At 37.5% G+C, this 14,358-nt stretch overlaps 1 protein-coding gene across 20 annotated transcripts in view; it reads left to right on the top strand.

Annotated features, from left to right (window-relative positions):
* Window positions 1-14,358, top strand: part of Sox6 (SRY-box 6) — a 689,373-nt gene that overhangs the window by 1,454 nt on the left and 673,561 nt on the right. The window contains exon 1 of one of the 20 annotated variants that reach the window (XM_023719270.1): window positions 462-591. The exons of 18 other annotated variants lie outside the window; for them this stretch is intronic. The gene's annotated coding sequence lies outside the window, so the exon portion shown is untranslated. Of the gene's footprint in view, window positions 1-461; window positions 592-2,346; window positions 2,441-14,358 lie in introns of those variants that run through there. One more of the 20 variants, XM_023719273.1, reaches the window with a different exon arrangement.

The raw sequence follows: 14,358 nt of genomic DNA, 5'->3' as shown, positions 1-14,358 counted from the left end.
TCTGTCTCTGTCTCTGTCTCTGTTTCACTGTGACTCTGTCTCTGTCTCGCTATCTCAAGTTTGTGTACGCTCTGAGGGTTCAGATGGAACGCCCGGGTGGCAGTGCCTTTTTTGCCCACAAGAGGGCAACATCCCGAGGGCTTTGTGCGCGCAGTGTGTCTCGTTATCGCCGCAAGCTTGCTTGGATTTAGAGAAACTTATACTGAAACTTTCAAAGTGATATCACATCTTATTTCATGGTAGTAACAAGAAAAAGACATAAAAGGTGGAAAAAAGAAAGAAAGCGAAGAAAGAAGGGACAGAAAAGAGCCAGCCTACTCCAGGAGAGTCCTAGTCACACCGAGACTAGGGGGAGGGCTGTTTTAATTGTGGGTTTGGCCGACTGACGACTGGAGTGCCCTCCTCGGCTGTCTTAGTTGTAGCCGGAGGTCATGTAAATCGACCTTAAAAGAATGCATAAGCCATAAATTAAAATAAACCCTCACCCAGGGGCTGATCCATAAGTAGACAATATCCAACCTGGACAAAACGGGCTTCATTTACGAGTCGATGTAAACCGCATCCCCCCAAAGAATAGAGACTAAATGCAAAGTAAGTTTCCTAGCAAATATTTTGTTTTCTTGAAAAGTGTTGGGTTGATTCGCCATGGGACTGCGATGCGGCAGTTTTTGGAATGCTTTAGTGTCAGCCAGGCTGGGATGCGGGAGGTCAGGAGGATCCGCTGAGCTTCTGGGCTTCTTAGCGCTACCCCCGCCCCCCCATTTTGGTTTGGAAACTTTGGTTATTTGTGGGGTTGACCCTGGCAGAGGGCGGGCAGTAGTCGAGGAGTCAGTCGCTCTCGATGTCGGGGTGAAGTTTTACTCGGAGGAGTTGATAAAGAAAACCCGGGTCGCTAGAAAACTCCCTGCGCCCCCAGCTCTCACCCTCAGCCCACCTCTGCCCCGCCGCAACTTTCCGGGGATCGCGCGCAAGTTGCCTCCTGTTTCCCGGCTTACCGCCCCCGCCCCATTACCGGACACTACTTTTTATGATCATTTCTAGGAATAAACAAACCGTACTCCAAAACAATCCGAAACCCAAGAGCTAATCTGTTTTCCTCTTTGCCCTGGACGCTCAGGCAGTGTCGCCTAGTCAGACGGGGGCGTGGGAGAGGGGCCGGTGGGTCCGGCCCGGCGCGGATTCGGCCTCCCCCGCCGTTCTCGAGGCGCACGGCCGTCTGCACGTCCTCCCCTAGCCCAGTGTCCCTGCAGCCCTGCCCGCGCCCTCCGTCCTTCTCGGCTCCCCGCCCGGGCCCCGCTGCTTGCCGCCTTGTCGGCAGCCAGGGCCGACGTCCGCTGCTCCCGCTCGGTCCAGCGCCGGGGGCGGTGCTGCCACTCGCCGGGCCCCGGACCTCGCCGCTCCCGGGGGAGCTGCTTTCTGGTTTCTCCTTAAAGGGCCGGGCGGAGGAGGAAAGGGCCCGTGCGGAGGCTGCCAGGGCTGTGCTCGGGTACCAGGAGGAGCGGGCCAGGGCTGCGGAAGACAGATTAGCTCTGTGCCGGGCAGTTCCCAGCGCTTCGAGTAGCTTTGAGATAGAATTGGTGTGTACCGAGCAGATAAAAGGTGGTTGTTAGCGGTGTGTTTTAAGTTTTATTTAAGCTGTTTTACGCTGACGAAGTTCGAAAAGGCTTATTTTGTATGAATTGTCAGATAGTGAGTGCCTTTCTTGTATGAGGACTAAAAATAAGCCTTCTTCGGCTGGACTGACTAGTGGGGCTGGGCTGTTGGTAAGATGGGTTGTCCCGGGCTGCTTCTCCCGCGTGTGACCTCCTCTGAGGGCCGCGCCTGAAGTTTCGGTCTGTAGATGGCCCGAAGCCGTCCCAGCGGCAAACTGGGCTGGATTCTGGACCTCGCACAGCATTGTCAGTGAGGCTCTCGGGTGACGTCCCTGCCCCAGGCGCTTTTCTCTTGCTCGCACTTCTGGGGCTGGGCTTTTGGCCCAAGCAAGAAGGCCCAGCTAACAGCCCAGGGGAGTAGGGAAAAGAGAGTGCCCGTTTACCCCTCCCACCAGGGTCTCCTCTCCCCTGCCCTTTATGGTCACATGCCCAGATTTCCCTCAGGTCCGGAGAAAAACAGACACAGCCCTGCCCAGTATATTTCCACGAGGTGGGTTTGGTGAATAAAAAGGTCAAGTGGTCGGGTCCAAGGCTTGCGGGGCTGGGGGGGGCCGCGCGATCCTGGGGGTGGGGACGGTACACACGGGACAGAACAAGGCTAACACCTGGCAAGCCCGCCCCGCCTGTGCCCCCCTTCCTGGCCGGCCTGCCTGCTAGTGGCTACATTTTTGTGCTAAGTGCGAGAGGCAGTGGGAAAAGCAACCCTGAACCCGCCAAGAGCCAACGAAGCTGATCCTGCGATGGCATTTTGTTTTGCACAGTTGCTGGGGTTGACGTTTCCTCATAAGGTAAGGTGTCACTGGACAGTCGGCTGCCCAAATGCCACATGTATAATTAGCCTGCGCACTCAGCACCTCATCCCTGAGGCCCATAGGCACGGGCTTGGCCGACCTGATCCACTCAGCTGCCTTCTGGGCGTTACAGGATTCCCTCGGGGAAGAGCAGAACTGCCCAGGGCAACCTCGACTGCCTCGGGAGGCCCTGGCGGGAAAGTCTTAGGCAGTGTAGCCTTATCTTTGATTTTTCTCTTTTTTACTGTTTTATCTCACCTTACTTTTCAGCTGAGGGGGAGCTACTAGTTAGAGAGGGTGCCTGACATCCGTGTTAGAGTGTGGCTTCAGGATGGGTAGGGAGTTGCAGGGAAGATCTGGTAGGATATTTGAGCTCCACACTCACCCTGGGCAGGCTGTTAGTCCTCTCTATTTGTGCTAACCTGCTAGGACCAGCCAGGGATGGCACTGCATATCCTGGTATGGGCAGGGTATTTCAAGGCTTCTGGGTTGGACTGTTCACCTGGCTTTGTGCTTCCTCCAGTCCCCAGCTCCAGCGGTCCCTCAGGAAGTCAGTGCCTGGATTGTAGCACCTGGTTCCCCTTCAGGCCTAGCCACTTGGGGCTGCTAGTGATCCTGTGGGGAAGCTTGGGAAGCATTGCTCTCTGTATTTCACTCTAGCTCAGCCTGGGGCTCTCTGGAGCAATGCCTTGTCTTCTCTAACTGTCCAGCCTGGAGACTGAGCTTCCTACATACCTTTTCAAATCCCAGCCTTAGGTCAGCTTTAGTCTATGCTGTATAGCAGGGACCAGATTTCTGCAGCCTTGAACATGACCTTCCCTCTGTCACTCTGTGCAGTCACCATGGAATTCAACACTCAGCATTAGACTCTTGCATCAGTCTCCCTCCTCTTCTCCTTTCTAGGCCACTCAGATATGCCTGATACTTACTAGAAGATTCTCTGCATTTCAAAACAAACAAACATCCCATATCTTCCACAACTTTAGTGGGACAAGGTTAGCTTTTTTATGCCAACAAGAGTATTTCTGTCTTAATGAGAAGTAGGGACATGGTTTTAGAAAGTTTAACTTGTTTTTTATTGAACCAATACAATGTTCTCTTATAGCAGGAGAAAAGTTATGGCTGAAATTTTTCACCATTATCAGGTAATAAATGCATTATCAGTGTACTGTTGAGAGCAGCTTTGCTCAATGCCTTCAGTGAGCATATGGGCAAAAGCAAAATGATTTGGAGAGGTTTTTCTCCTATACTTTACAAAACCCTCATAAATCAAGAGATACAGTAACTCTTATTCTTAAAAAAGCAAACAACTTTAAAAAAAACCTTTAAAGCTTTGAAAGCAAGTGTACACCAGACTTAATAGACCTAGTGCATGATCACAGACAAGTAAGTGACCTGGATCCAGACAGCAAGTTGAGGGCACTGATTCCTTAGGCCACGGACATCTTCTGATCCTCTGATGCCTTTCTCATGGCATCACCTCTTTCCTTCAGTTACAGCAGCGAGACTGCATAGCTTTTGGCTTATTATCTATACTATTTATATTGCTTTTGTTTGTTTTTTTATAAGTGACAAAAAGGAACTTTCTGTTGGTGTACTTATATTTTTAAAAATGCAAGCAAATTATTTTTATTATGGAGTATGATATAAACTCCTCTAATAATATAATATGTAACCACAGCTCTTAATCTATTTAAAACAATGCAAAAGTATTATTAATAAAGCAGTATCAAATACCTATATCTTAAGCTGGTTCTACAAGGATTCAACAACTGAATTCCTAGATGAAATGAGATTCATGGGAATATTATATTATGTTGGGCAGTTTTGTCATCAGTAGCAGAAAACCACAGAGGCTTTTCTTTTTACAGGAAAAATATTCATAATATATTAACATTTCTTGCAAAATTTTCTTCTCTAAGGCTTTAAAATACATTACTTTAAGCACATAAATGCTAAGTTGTAGTGGCATTCTTGAGATTTTAAGTCTTTCTTTGTGATGTCTTTTAGAAATTCTTGGGCAATTGATCATTGCACAAATTGCTATCCACATACATCTTATACTGAAGAAATTAGTAATGTTTTAAATAATTATTTTTAGTAATTCTATTGGACTGATTGTATAACAGATAATAGAATAAATGAATTTTCTTTTTAATAGTACCTAACATACATTACTTTTATATTTTACTTTTAATATTTTATGTACTTCTCAGTTTTGTCAGTTTGTATACCTTCCCATGCCTTAAAATTCTCCTCTTAGTGAAGAAATACACACACACATTTATATATAAATAAATAAATACAATTTCCTCCGCTGTCTATAAACAGCCTTCTATGAAAATGTACAGCACAACTAAAATTTTGGTATGTCTGAGAACTATTTGTTTAAATATAGTTTAGGGATGCATATATATCAATTGATGTTTTTGAAGTCAACTAAAACATTCCATCAAGCTAATGTGTCTGAGAGGACCATATCAGGCACAGACAGGTACTAGAAATGATAAAACACAGATAGCTTACTGCAAGATGATTTGCAGATGGATTGGATTATCTGCTGTCATGAGGTTACATGGGTCATGTTACCATTTTTTGGGGAAAATTAATCTCCATTGTTTGTGAATTATCAAGTTATATGGGCCAATAAGATTTAATGAGATTTTATTATAGAAACTGGCTAAAATGAGCAAGCCAACAATCATTGCTTTCTACAGGAATAAATGGACTCTCTTTGGGTTTGTATTGTATCTTATTTAAGAAATATGACTCTTACTATTATTTTTAACAAGGAAAATAAGGTACTACAACAATTTATGTCCTCATCCTGATTCCATATTTTCTACTGACTGTACTCCAAAGTCAATATTTAAAAATATTAACAATTTTTAAAAAGTCAGTGCTTTTTAGCTTTTAGCAGAATATATGAAAAGTAATTTTCATTAGATGCAAATACATTTTAAATGTGTAACATCTTTTCTGCTTGAAGTTCTTCACTTGTGATCTGAAAAATAATTGTTTTTGTGAGACATATCAGAAACTCTCGTCATCTTCTCATTATATATTTATTGTTACTTCTAAGGAAGACTTTTTATTTTCCTTGTTCTGTAGAAGAGGGTAAAATCTTTTCTACGAATTATTTGTTTAGATATTTAGCCAAACTGGAATTAGTTCAAAATTTGCATTATGGCTTTTGATAGAGATTTTCAGATATTTAAATATCTGATTGTCACAGTTTGGACAAAAATATCAATTGAAGAATGTGGGTGGAGGTGGAAAAATTCTCTTACCTCCAAAGCAAGGGTCCTGGTCTGTTTTTCCTCAAACCTATGGTAGTCTCACAAAAGGGAGCATGAAGCCCTAAAACCTCAGAGAAGCAGTATTGATTCAATTCTTAACTGCAAATCCTTCATATCATTGCTCAAAATATCTAACTTTACACCAATATTAGCCATTCTTTTTATAGTGACACCATGCTTAGTAAAAAACTTCTAAGCACTGAGGTCAGGTGTTGAGATTGGATTCTAGTTTATTTTTTATGAATCAGATAAAGATTTCTGTGCATGAGACCATATGTGAAGATGAGAGAACAAGAACATTTCCATATCAAAGGCAATATATCTGAGGCTGCATGGTAATTAAAATGCAGTGGTTTGGACTCCGTGCACTACACTTAAGCAGAGCATTGCCGGGCCCTTGTGCATCATGCAGGCGGTTGCCTCTTGCATACTTCTTGAAATACACTTATAATTTTGTACAAACATTTATGCCAGTCCACACTTTTCTGTGGATAATTTGTATTTCATCCAAACCATTCAAAGTAGAAGTTATTTTTTGAGCTACCCACTCATTATGGCTTTTGTGCATCAACTATTTTTATTCTAGTTGTTTGTATTTCCTTTTACCAGAGTGATAGCTTGTTTATATTCAGAATGTCTTCTTGCTCCTTTAAGACCCCTAATATATCACCCATTTTACTATTCACTCAAAAAACTTTTTAGGAAAGAGGTGAGGTTTTTTTTTGAGGTTAATTGTAAAGACTGTAATCTATTATAAACTAATAAAGCACATTAAAATCAACTGTAGTTATTTTACTTTACAATGATGACATATGTAATAATTATTGCTAACTTACATTGTATATAATAGTGGAAAAATTCCTTTCCAGAATATTTGAAGAATTCTGAAATATTCCTTTTTACTTTGTAGCAGTGTGAAAATATGTAGTGGCATTCTCTCACATATGCAATCGTCTGAAACTATAGAAATACTTCTGTTTATCTAAGGAACTATCTCTACATTTATGAGATGTTGGAGTTCATTTTAAAGAACTGAGTTAATATCTTAATTACTGAGAGATAGAATAGTGAAATCAAATATCTAGCGTACTGTTGTATGTATTTTAGAAATTTTTGTGTCTTTGGTAGCCAGCTTGAATTGGTTACTCTGTAATTTTCTGTCTCTGTATTTGCTTTCTGTCGTGAATGTTCTACTATGGTGTGTGTGATAAGGAATTCACTGGTGTGTTTTATTTACGAAGGTCCCTGGTATATAAAGCTTTCTAAAGATTTCTCTGTATTGAAGCCTAATGGGATATAAAATTCTTTAAGAAATTTTTATATTTTAACTATTTTGGATGACTTAGGTATATTGATTTGATGCTTTTCAGTGATGAAGCATATAAGTAGGCATAGTAAATGTTAGATAAATGCAATATATGGTGTGCATATTAGGGTGCATGCAAGAATTCTCTGTTCTCCTATTTCAGGTTTTGTCTTGATCACATTTTTTCTCTGAACAACTTCACAGGATAACCCTAAATGATATTTTATTTCTGCTACTTTCAATAATTCCTCGTTTTGGGACTGGAGAATGAGCTCAGTGGCACAGCACAGAACCTGCCTGGCAAGCCTGAGGTCCTGAGTTTGACTTCCAGTACCCTCCTGCTCCCCCAACTTGTTATTTTTAGTCATTGTAAAGAGACAAATTGAATCATCTGTTTAAAATATTCATCCAAATGCAAAAAGGGACTTTAGTGCTATTTGTGCTTTTGACCTCACTGAGCACTATCTCTGCATATTTGAAAAAGTGATTCTTTAAAATTAGACAAAATAAATTTTAACAATGTTTCCCTTTTTAAGACTACATAAGCCCACTATGTGGAAAAAAGAAAATGGTATATATATATATATATATATATATATATATATAAATATAGTTTTCTATGACTTTTAAATAAAATTTTTTTCCTTTTTTTAAATGAAGACTGTGGGTCTGTGGGTTTCAAATGGAACCCATGCTCAGGCGTTGCTGCAAGTGCTTCCTTTTATATTTTACAAACGGATCATTAGGTAATGTGATTGAATACTTACTAAGTTCTAGGTACTCTGAAGAGTATCTTTGAAGCCAGGGGCCTTTGCTTTTAAAGAATATGCTCTTCTATTGAAGATTTTCATACTTGGTAGGTGAGGAAGCTTAGCATACTTGTTTTTGTGTTAAGCAGGCCATTGTCAGAACTGGGTAAAAAAGTGTCCTGAACTACAAGAGAATAGTTTATTGTTCTTTCTTGGAAAGGAATATCAAAGTCTGTGTTGTTATCTCATCAGGAATAAGGACTAGCAAAGGAATGTTCTGTTTCAGAAATAATCTCCAACTTATCTCCATGAGCACTGAGTCTGTGTATGAGACGTCAGCCTTCCCTTCCCCAAAATGTTCGTGCTGTCTATAATTTCTAAGTCTCAGTTTCCTTATCTATAAAATGGCAGCAATATTTGCCTCAGAGAACTACTGTGAGGATTAAATGAATTAAATGTAAAGCACTAAACTGCAGAGTTTGTATAAAATAAGCACTTATTTCACAATCTCTACTACTGTTGAAGTGGTACTAAGAATTATACAAATTTGGCTTCCTATTCTAGCTGTACTGCACATTTGCTATATAATACTTGACCAGTTATATATAACCTGCTTATTTTTCTCATATATATGTATTTATATATATATATCAGCAATATGAATTTTTTCTTTCTTTCCTAGAAAGAATTCATCTGTATTCTAGAAGCCGTGGGATAGAATCCAAAGTGACTAAATGTAGTTTTGATGTACAGCCTCTAAAATTCTCTAAAATTCTAATTCTAAAGGGTAGAGATTTTAAAAGTTTATTTTGTCTGTCATCCTCCATAATACTATTGAGTATCATTTTTCCATTCTAAATTAAGAAGCTCACTATTTTGAATATCTGCAAGGAAGGCAGTTTTACTTTATTTCATTTTATCTTGGTGTCAAGAATTGAACTCAGGACCCTGCACTTACTAGCAAGCACTTGTGCCACTGAACTACATTCCCAGCCCTAAGAAGGCAATTTTTTACTCTTCTGTGGTTATATATGTGAACGATTAACACTAGGAAGTGCTTTTTGTCAAATATATCAGCCTATTTTGTTTTCATTTTAAGAAAAAAGTTGAAGCATTTATTTTTTAATTTGATGATAAGCTGTACATGTAAAGATGAAAATTAGACTTTCTGTTTTTATTTTTTGCTTTTACATCTTATTTCCTAAACTAGTTGTACGACACTGGGAAATTATATGACATCATCAAATCCCAATTTCCCCATTAAAAATGGTTTGGTAATAGAATTTATCACATAGGATTGTTGGAGTGATTCAGTCTGAAGATAATGTATACAAAAGTGCAATACTGCTTTAGGGGCAATTGGCAATAGTTATGTAATCAGTGCTAGAACTGTGGGACAGGAAGGGCCCTGACTTTCACATTTTATAGACTTCCCCAGTTTCTAGAGCGTTTTCATATTCATATCCTCATTCAATAAAAGGTCCCCAGGGTAGATAAACCTACCATTTGTACTATCTAACTTCCTATGTGATATGGATAAATGTTTCAATTGATTTTTGCTTCAGGACACTATTTACTCCAAACAAAGCTTGTATGTAATGAGTCACAACTGGCTTTATGGGCCTTTTTGTTTTGTGCTCTCTTCAGTAGAATGTCAGCGCTCATTTACTTTATCTTCATGCTCAGTTCCAGAAACAACCGTGGCTGTATTACCCATACACCAGTGTAATGGAACAATGTCATGTTGAATCGGGAGCATTAAACATTGGTTTTCTATGACTTTTAAATAAAAATAGAAAATACATAATACAAATGTTATGTATTACATGTGGTTAGTTTGTAGATAACAATTTTTCAAAATACAGGGTTCAGGAAGGAAGATTAATTAAAGGATCGTTGATGAAAATATTGGGAATCATTTGATTACATTATTTTAAAGATAAATGCACATGGTTTTAGAATAGAGATATGAATATGGGTGAGTCTAGGCTGTCTTCTAATTACTATTATATGTACACTAATAAAATTTGATTATATATTATATACACATACTTTACTGTATAATATATATTACATGTAGTATAGTAATGTACTATATTACTATTATATGCTATGTTTTAAATTACATATCTATATATCTATATATCTATATCTGTCTCAGGGAATACTTCTATTAGGGGTTGCCTTTCATCTGTGATTTAAAAGAAAATTAGGGGTAGGCTTCAGGGAAGACCCTAAAGAACACAGAACATGAAGGAACATTTAGTAATGTTATAGACTATTCTGTAAGACAGTGAGATGTTTTGTACCTGTGCCTTTTTGACTTTCTAGAAAGGCCATGTCTGTCATGAATGTGATATAGCCAAAGTCCAGCGGGTTAGCCTCTGTGCTTCGTTTTCTTGGCTTGTTCTTGTGGTCTGGAGTAATATTTTCAAGTCTGGAGGAATCTTTTAAATTGTTGCTTTCCTTGAAATTTGTCAACTAGGTATGAAAATTTAAAAAAGGACTATTTTAATATATAAGCAGATGATTCAGGACTATGAGTTATAATTTTGTATCTTGCACTTTTTAAAATATTTGACATACATGGTCTTAGAGAAAGTTATTTTTGTAAAATTGCAGATCTGTGTATTGTTTCTGAATTTCCCTTGTTACAGGTAGTTAGATGTCTAATATTTATAATTAAGCTTTTCCAACTGTAAAAATAGCATATTTCATAAATTTTAAATTGGAGCAGTACTATGAAAATAATCCCGAATGATTTAATCTTCTTGGAAGAAATACAAGTTGTTACTATACAGTGATCATGACAGAACAGTAGCAGTAGCAGAAACAGTGGTAGCAGGAATAACCTTTTTGTACCCTTGATAACTTTCAAATAAGTATGCTAAAGCCCCTGTTGGTAGTTTTGCAATCTGGAAATTCATGTTCTCTAACTTGCCAAAAGCTTTTTCTCTGAGTACAAGGCTTTCTTTTCTGTATTTGATTTAGCATTTCTTCTGGTATTCAATAATTTGTTTCTCCAAATTACACATACTTGTTGAGGCTTTGCAACTTATGTGACTTTGTGACATAATTACTGTTGAAAGAAAACTGGTGGTCACTGGTCACATAACTTAGAGAAGCAATGGCTTTGGTTTCCAAGGGCTTTAACCTGTTGTTTTCCTAACCACTGTTTGGCTTCTGGACACTTGTATATGTTATAGGTAATGCCAAGAATCTTTACAGTGAAAAGAAAGGTGCTGAAACTGAGTAAAAGAGAAAAAAATATGAAATTACTGAAAAGCAGTTTAAAAACGTACCCATAGTGACATTAAATTAGTTATGATGCCTTTAAGAACATTTTCCTTGAAAACTTATGGTTGTATTCTAAAGAAGCAAAAATCCAAGTACAAGTAAATAAATTGAAATAATAGGTTTGCTGAAGAAAGTTTAAGTAACTTGGAATACAACATACTGTTTAAATGAGTTTTAGGAAAATTATTTTCTTCTTGAATTTGAAGACCAATACTTGTTGGGGGAAAATTTGATTTTTTAAAAATGTATTTGGTACAGGTCTTACTATGCAGCTTAGACTCATAGTCATCCTCCTGTTTTCAGCCTCTCCACTGCTGGGATTACGGATGTACTTCACCATGTCCAGTCTCAGTGGCTGGCTTAGCATGCCCCTGAGTGGATTCTGTGTGGCATGTGGGGCTGGTTCCTGTGCTTGCTTAAGCAGGTGCTTAGCCCACTGAGCTATCTTACTGGCCCACTTTTAAAAATTTCTTAGATATACTCTTTTTTTCACTGTAAAAATGCACATTGCAAATAGACATGCTGATGTTTAAAAATGAATTTTAATCTTGGAATTGCTAAAACTATGTATCTCATTTATTTATTTATTTTCACGCATTTTAAAATAAGTTGTCAGATTTTCAGAGGTCAGACCCTTTAAATTTTGTGGATAACAGTAGGGCCAAGACCTCCATTTGTACTTTTTGTACAGGTTATGCTAAAGTAGGGTCATGTACTGAATATGTGTTTTAAATTATGTGGCAGTTTGTAATGGGCTTATTTTCTACAAAGCAAATATATGTGTATGCCTGAATTCAGTGGGACTACTATACTTGAGTACTCAAATTGTTTTTCAAATGCTTATATATTTGATTTTTAATCAACTATGAACAATTATTTGATTTTTAATTATGACACCTTGGGTCTTTTTCCAAAGCACTTATAAAATTCTTGATGATTTACTTGTGAAGTTTTATGTTTATTTTCCATATAGAAAAGCTCCCTAATGTCAAGAGCTGTGCATGTGCGTATGCAGAAGTATATCTTTTCTTATTATATATTGTTTTTCTTTTGCATTGCAATCACTTTCACATCTTTGGGTTGATGCACTTTTCTTTTATTCTGGGCATAAATTAGTTTCTGTAATTAAAATATAACTAAACACTTGTATCAGTGTCCTTTATATTTTATAAGGCTATCATAATACAGCTTTACTTTCCTTATTTAAAAATTTATATCTGAGATAACTTAAAAATGGATTATAATTTTATAACATTTAGTAACAGGAACATTAAGTTATGTAGGTATCCTAGGTTGACCCAAATTAGGCTGATATTTAACTATTTATGTTGTAATGCATCTTAAAGTAAACGCTTTGATAATTAATAAAATGTTTGTTTCAGTGGAAGGGCAGATAGCACTGTGACTGCTTGGTTGGAGTGAATTTAGCAAACATTTTTGAGTACCTGAGATCAAGGGGTCGAATTTAGGATATTTAAAGAAGAAAATAGAGATCTTGGGTGGTTTAGGAAGTATAGGGGAACTGAAAAATATTGTTGGTAAGGACAAGTCTGAAAGATTTCTTCTGACAAGACAATTTTAAGGCTTGTTTTAGAAAATTACTAGAATAGTAATCTCCAAACATTTTTGGAGATAACATGGGCCCTAATACATGTGTATATGTGTTTAAAATTTCAGGCACATATCATTGTGTTAATATGCTAGAAAACATTCATATGTCAATATTAAAAAGAAAGAGATATAGATGAGATAAATATTCTAAAACTAACTGTAGTCCCCACAAAACCATAATAGTGTAGGCTTTGTTAGTTGTTAAGTCTTGTTACAAAGGGATTTAAAGAGTTGGCTCTAAGTTCAGTTTATTTTGCTTTATGCTTTTATTGTGGCTATGGCTGAAAAATAAAACTCCAGAAAGAGTACAAAGTAGATTCAAATGGAAGAACTATGTCACTGATTATACTTAGTCAATTGTGATATTAACTTTTTTATTCCATACACAAAATATGCAAAGGGCTTTGTTAAAATTTGGGTGGTAAATTTCCATCTGCCTCGATGGCAACAGTTGTTTTTGTCAAAGAGGTTGAAGGTGTAGCATTTTCATATTTTAATGCATGGACTCAAAACCCATTTAAATTTTTTTGAGACATCATTAACTAAGTTAGAATATCCTGTTGCCAATTTAAAAATTGAAAACAGGTGAGAATTTTTTTAGGTGATAAGCAGAATTTTGGTAACAAAATCACAAATATGTTTTCAACATATTCTTTTGTAGCATGAGTCTACTTTGAAAAGTACTTTCTAATTTGATAAAATATCACTTTTACCTTGGGACATATTGTTCAATTGCATGTATATGTCGATAATTAATATATATATAACGTATATGTGTCTAACTACTTATATGAATATCTGCCTTTCTGTCTCTTTTCTGTCTTTAATCTACATACTTAGCAATACACATAACTTCTTGTCATCACATAAAAATTCAGCATATTTGGTATGTTGGTTCTTTTGGTACCTATCCTTAAGTTTAGAAACTTAGCTATGGAACAATCAGTGGAATTTTGGAGTAGTATAAAAATTCTCATGGTTACTTCTCATCTCATTTCAAAATATTGTGAAGATTTTGCTCTGTTTTACAGATTTTATTTACAAAAATAAGGGCTGGGGAGATGGCTCAGTGGAATAAGCACTTCCCTGGCAAGCACAAGGGCCTGAGTTCAATCCCCGGTTCTACCGAAAAAAAGATGCTTTGTACAAAAATAATTCCAATTTTGAATAATATTGTTTTCAACATTTTGCTGGAGTTTCTTAACTGTGAGTGATATAGTTAGGGAGACTCATTCTACTATTTGTATAATCTTAGCCTTTTATCTTCTTTAGTTCCATTAGGGCAACTATTTCATCACTGATGACACTTTTTTAGTTGTCCCTAAAAGTTACTTTTATTTTATTTAAAAAATTTTTTTGGTACAGGATCTTGCTATGTGGTTCAGACTTGTAGTGATCTTCCTGTCTCAGCCTTCCCAGCACTGGGATTACAGGTATGTGCCACCATATGGTGCCGGGGATTGAACTCAGGTACTTGCACTTGTCAGGCAGGAGCTTATGCCACTGAGCTATCTCCCAGTCCCTAGTTACATTTTTTTTATTTATTTATTTTTTTATTTTTCAACAAATAATACACTGCATATATTCTTCTTAGTGGTTAATTGCTGTACAAGATGCGGACTTGTGATCCTATTTACAAACACCATTAGAACA

This window comes from Octodon degus, unplaced genomic scaffold (assembly GCF_000260255.1).
Source record: "Octodon degus isolate 3935 unplaced genomic scaffold, OctDeg1.0 scaffold00067, whole genome shotgun sequence".
Lineage (NCBI taxonomy): Eukaryota > Metazoa > Chordata > Mammalia > Rodentia > Octodontidae > Octodon > Octodon degus.
The sequence above is the reverse complement of the archived record's forward strand: the minus strand, read 5'-3'. Positions and strand labels throughout refer to the sequence as shown.